This window comes from Lontra canadensis, unplaced genomic scaffold (assembly GCF_010015895.1).
Source record: "Lontra canadensis isolate GAN:19392208 unplaced genomic scaffold, GSC_riverotter_1.0 scaffold74, whole genome shotgun sequence".
Lineage (NCBI taxonomy): Eukaryota > Metazoa > Chordata > Mammalia > Carnivora > Mustelidae > Lontra > Lontra canadensis.
In genome coordinates this window covers 8,343,807-8,350,002 of record NW_022631068.1, presented here as the reverse complement: position 1 = coordinate 8,350,002, position 6,196 = coordinate 8,343,807, and positions in this window count along the sequence as shown.

Here is a 6,196-nt window from a genome sequence, read left to right as displayed (position 1 = left end):
GCTCAGCTCTGGGAGACTTAGGAGGGCAGAGTCCTCACTTTTAAAGAGAGCACAACAAAGCACAGACAGCACAGCAGCAGCAGTATGGAAAAATGTCTGAGGTATACGGAAGGAGATTGATTTATTAATCTCAGAGCCTGTTCTGGAAGGCAGAGATCTTCAGCAGAACTTCTCCAAGAACAAAAGAACTGGTAGGTGCCATTAGCCTCCCCTTTCCAACAAGTTTTGGTCAGAGAATGGAACCTTCGTGTGCGGTTGGTGGGAATGCAAGTCGTGTAGCCATTGTGGAAAACAGTATGGTGGTTCCTCAAAAGATTAAAAACAGAATTACCATATGATCCAATAATTGCACTACTGGGCATTTACCTAAAAAATACAAAGTTTTTTTTCAAAAAGATATCTGCACTCCTATGCTTATGGCAGTATTATTGACAATAGCTGTATTATAGACATAGCCCAAGTGTCCATGGATCAATGAATGGATAAAGAAAAATTATATATATATACACACTTATATATCCATATATATGTGTGTATACATATATATACATTTGAATACGAGTCAGCTACAAAAAAGAATGAAATCTTGCCATTTGCGACAACATGGATGGATTTAGAAGGTACAAAGCTAAGCTAAATAAGTCAAAGAAAGATAAATACCATATGATTTCACTCCTATGTATGTGGAATTTAAGAAAAAAAGAGACAGACCAAAAAAAGTAATTATACAGAGCAAACCAGTGGTTACCAGAGGGGAAGTGGGTGGGAGGATGGGTTAAACAGGTGAAGGGGATTAAGAGTACACCTATCATCATGAGCATTGAGTAATGTACAGAATTGTTGAAACTCCATATTGTACACCTGAAACTAATATAACAATGTATGTTAACTATACTTGAATTAAATAAAAAAATTTTAAAAGATAAGGTCATATTTTCAAGGAATTGGACAATAGAACCAAGCTGTGGTAAGATCCAAGGAATCAAACAGAATTTGGAAATTGAATCCTTCATATGTAGAGGGACTTGGGCAACATTCTAGGATTTCAGAAATTTTCCTTAATGTTCCACAGTTCTAGGTGATAAACCAATAAATGAACTGCATACTATGATAAAACCAACTGTTTTCTGAGGACAATTGTAAAATCGCTACAATATAAATCAACCGTGCTTAGAGCACATTTTTTTTTTTAAAAGCCAATTGTGAAAAAAATAACAAATATAGGACATGGGTTGTAAACAATTAAAATAATCAGACAAACTGTATGAAATGTGCATTTTTAGATATTGAACAACAGGCAGTATTGAGTGAAATCTTTGAATTAACAAAGGAGATGACCTCTATTATGTCCTTTCTTTTTTTAAGATTTTATTTTATATGATTGTCTTATCTATCTGTATGGAGGCACACTATAGCTTAAGGGGAGTTAGATAAAAACTAAGTAGAGCATGGAAGTCTTGCTGAAATAAGAAGATAGATAGCAGAGTTGGAGGGAGCTAGGATTTATAGAGAAAAGTATCAAACCAAAGTAGCTTTCACAAACACTGTTGGATACTGTGAACTCATTAAGAAGAATGTCCAGGAGAAAGCAGGGGCCTAATCCAAAATACATGGCATTAACAAATACTCCAAGCCTTGAGTTTTGTTATGTCTGCTACCAGTTGAGCTGTGACTGACAAGTAATCATAACGCATCTAAATCCAACTGAAACCCAACCAAACTGAAAGGCAAGCTCTGGTTTGACCAAAGCCAGCTTGTTCGCATAGGCCCTAGAAGGCCTCCTGCCCTCCATTCAGATGTTTTTACTCAAAGCTGTAGTGGGTAGTATAGGCAATTATGTAAATCATTCTCAAAGTCAGACTAAAGAAGTGAGAGGAAACCCCTCACTCCTGTGTTGTTGGCCGAGGTGGGGAAGCTGACTTGTGGCTATAAGCAGCCCTTGCTCAGTCCTTGTGGTTCCTGGATATGTTTTTGACTTGCTGCAGAAATTCCTGTCTGCTACTTTACTAAACAGTATTGTCCTGTGGGAATCCACTCCTCTTCTCACTTGTGTACTTTTCATTTAAAACTATTTAAAAGAACTGAAGTTCCAGTTATTGTATATTATTTTTCTAAAAACCAAATAAAACTACCTCTGAAAATGGAAAAAAAAAAAAAAAGCTATCTGTCTTTTCCTCTCTACCAGAAAGAATAAAGGCTAATCCCCAGAGGCACGTTAGGCCCTTAGTGGAGAAGCTGCAGACTTGGGTGTGCATAACAAAGTTTACTTTTGTTTACCATGCTTTTCCTCATTTTCCCCTAGGTAACTTCCATGCCTACAGGAAATGTACTGCTAATAAACTTTGGTTTCTTTTCCTCTTGTTAATCTGTCTTTTATTAAAAGGGCTCCAGTCAAGACCTCAGAAGAGTAGAGAGTTACTTTTTCCCTTACAGTTAAATAAAAGCTATGCCTTTGTAGATTAAGATCACACAAGACCGGTTAAATAAATAGTGGAATTCTCCAAGATGGCCAATTCTTAGCATTCACCCAGGTCTGGGAGATGTTTAAATTCTGACCAGCTGGAGTGGTGGTTTGAACTCCAGAATTGCCATTGGGTTCAGCCATTCCACATACTTTAGCAAAACTAAGTATAAGTATGCTCAGGAATGTAAAGAATGAACATACACAAAAGAGAAATGGGATATATAAAAATGGAGGAAATAGAACTACTGAAAAAAAAAAACACACACATTTTTAAAAATCACTGGATGAGTTTACCCCACAGACCAAAAGATCAGTGAACATGAAGTTAGAAAAATGAAAAAGAAAAAAAAAAAGCCATCTGTAAGAGAACATCAAGCATTCTAATACATGTGTACCTGGAATCACAGAAGGAAATGAGTTAAGGTAGATGGCAAAGGTATTTGAAGAAATAATGTTCATTTACTTTTCCAACTCTCATGAAAACTATAAATTCACAAATCCAAAAATGCTCAATAAAAGCAAAGCAGGATAAGCATAAAGAAAAAAATACCAAGGAAGTTCATAGTCAAATGAATGAAACATAGTCATAAAAAGAAAATCATATGATCATCCCGAGAAAAGAGACAGATTATTTGCAGAGGAAGGAATGTTAAGAATTGCTGCTTACTTATCAGAATGATGGAAGGGCAAAGAAAATTATCTATCTTTAACATGCTAAAAGAATTCTGTCAATGTTGACTTCTTGATCCAATGAAAGCAGCATTTATAAGTGAAGCTGAAAAAAAGACTCATTGCAGACCAAAAACTACCTAAAGAATATGTCTTCAGAAAACTTGTACTTTGAGACATGTTAAATAAAGCACCTTAGACTGAAGAAAACTGAAGAAAGTCAGAAACTTTGTTGTATGTGAAGAAATAAACAGTACTAGAAGTGGTAAAATATATACAAAAAATAAATATATAACCTCTCTACTTTCTTTAAAAATCTCCAAGTTATAATTCAAAGAAAAACAATATAAATATATTTTGAGGCTTATACATACAGAACGGGGGTGGGGGGCAGAGGGAACTGGAGAGAGAATATTGAGCAGGTTTAAAGTCCAGCAAGTAGCCCAATGTGGAGCTTGATCTCACCACCCTGACCATGACCTGAGCCAAAATCAAGAGTTGGTTGCTTAAATGACTGAGCCACCGAGGCACCCCACATATAGAATTTTAATGTTTGGTACATGTTGCTCTAAGGATGTAAGGGACAAATGGAATTAATTGCACTGTTGTTAGTTTCCTACAATATATATCGAATAGTATGATATTGTTTAAAAATAAACTTATATGATAAAAATGTAGTTTCAAATACATTTTTAGAGCAACAGTGTAAAATATAACATAAAATATAGCTAATAAACAGTGGAGATAAAATAGAAGTTAAAAATCTTAATATGATTAATTTAAAAATAAGGCATAAAAATAGGGAAAATGGAACAAAGAATAACAGCAATTACAAAACAAATAACAAAACTAAGACTTAAACCTATATCAATATTTATATTAATTGTAAGTGGTGTAAACAAACCTTATTTACAATCTGGATTTTTAAAAAGTGAGATGAAAGTACATGTTTTCTAAACACAGAGCACTTAAATATAAATCGAAAGAGGAGTTAGAAATACATCACACAAATAATCCTCATAAAAAATCTTTCATGGAGGGGTGCCTGGGTGGCTCAGTTGTTAAGCATCTGCCTTTGGCTCAGGTCATGATCCCAGGGTCCTGGGGTCAAGCCCTGCACTGGGCTCCCTTCTCAGCAGGAGGCCTGCTTCTCCCTCTCCCACTCCTCTGTTTGTGTTCCCTCTCTTGCTGTCTCTCCCTATGTCAAATAAATAAACAAAATCTTTTTGAAAAAGCTTTCATGGCTAATATAAATATCAAATATAAATTAAATACATCTATGCTTCAGAACAAAATTTGCAATATCAGAAAAGTAAAATACAACCCAGAGAATGGGTGAAATATTACGAAACTGATAAGGGACTTGTATCTAGAATATACAAAGAACTCATAAAACTCAATAACAAAAATACAAATAATCCAGTTTTTGGAAGTGGCCAAAGGATCTGAAGAGACGTTTCTTGAAAGATGATTTAAAGATTGCTAAAAAAACAAACAAAACACACACACACACACACACACACGTGCGCGCGCTTGCGCTCGAAAAGGCGTTCGACATCACCAGTCATTGTGTAAATGTAAATCAAACCCATAGGGAGATACCCCTTCACACTACCCAGGTGGCTACAATGGAGAAGCCACATATTAGCAACAGTTGTCAAGGATGTGGAAACATTGGAACACTGTACATAGATGGCGGAAACAAAATGAGGAAGGGACTTTGGAGAACAGTCTAGCAGTTCCTCAAACATTGAGAATCATGTAACACACCAATTCTACTCTTAGGTAAATATTAAAGAGAAAAACATATGAGTGCACAATAACTGTATATGAATATTGATAGCAACATTAAACATAAGAGTCAAAAGATAGAAACAAATGAATTGTCCACTAACTGATAAATGGATGAACAAAATGCAATATATAGCCATGCAATGGAATATTATGTGTTCCTAAAAGAGAAAGAAATACTGAAATATTTTATAACATGGATGAACCTTGAAAATTTATGATAAGTGAAAGAAAGCCACTCCCCAAAGACCACATATTGTATGATTCCACTTAAATGAATAGGCAATGCTATAGAGACATAAAGTAGGTAAATATTTGCTTTGGGCTGGGGTCAGAATAGAGGCTAAAAGAGTGATAGCTAAAGAGTAAGTCTTTTTTGAAGTGATAAAAATGTCCTAGAATTGACTACAGTGATGGTTGCACATATCTGTGAATATACTGAAAATCATTATATATTTTGAGCAGATATACCAAAATTATATTCACAAATTCAGTTTAGTTAATATTTTGAAATTATTTTCCAAATTGGTCTTTAAAAAACACAGGCGTTATAGCCATCAACTTATAGTAACTTTTTTTTCTATTATATATTTTACTCAGGTCGATTATAAAGCTTGATAAAGCTTGATATATATCAAGCATTATGATCATACATATATATATGGATGATTTTTGATTGTTTAAAAAATATTAAACATGAAATAGTATACTTCCCACATAGATAATTTTTAATATGATAATCTAAGTGTAGAGAAGATAATTTGTGTGTGTATGTGTGGTATAAAGAGCCCAAACCTATGCTCCAAAGAGTGTTGAATGCTTTCTGGAACTAGACAAATGAATCCCATCTCTCTGGACACAGTTTTTTTGTTTTTTGTGGTTTTTTTTTTTTTTAATTTTTTTAATTGACTGACTCAAGCCAGGGTCAACCAGAATTAATCCTAGGTCTTTTGCCGGAACTAATAGGAAAAGGGAATACTTTTTCAGATCAAGTTATACGGGGAATAGGTAATTTTCTATAACTGGTGGACACCTTTGCTACAATTCTAGGAAGTTCTGCCAAAAAAAATGTGGAGTGACATGTAGAGTAAAAGAATAAATGAGAATTTCTTCCTTCCTTCCTTCCTTTCTTTCTCTCTCTCTCTCTCTCTCTTTCTTTCTTTCTTTCTTTATTTCCAAATTTATTTCAGAGAGTGCGAGAGAAGAGGAGGGGCAGAGGGAGAGGGAGAGAGAGAGTCTTTAAGCAGACTTTGCACTGAACACAGAGCCCAA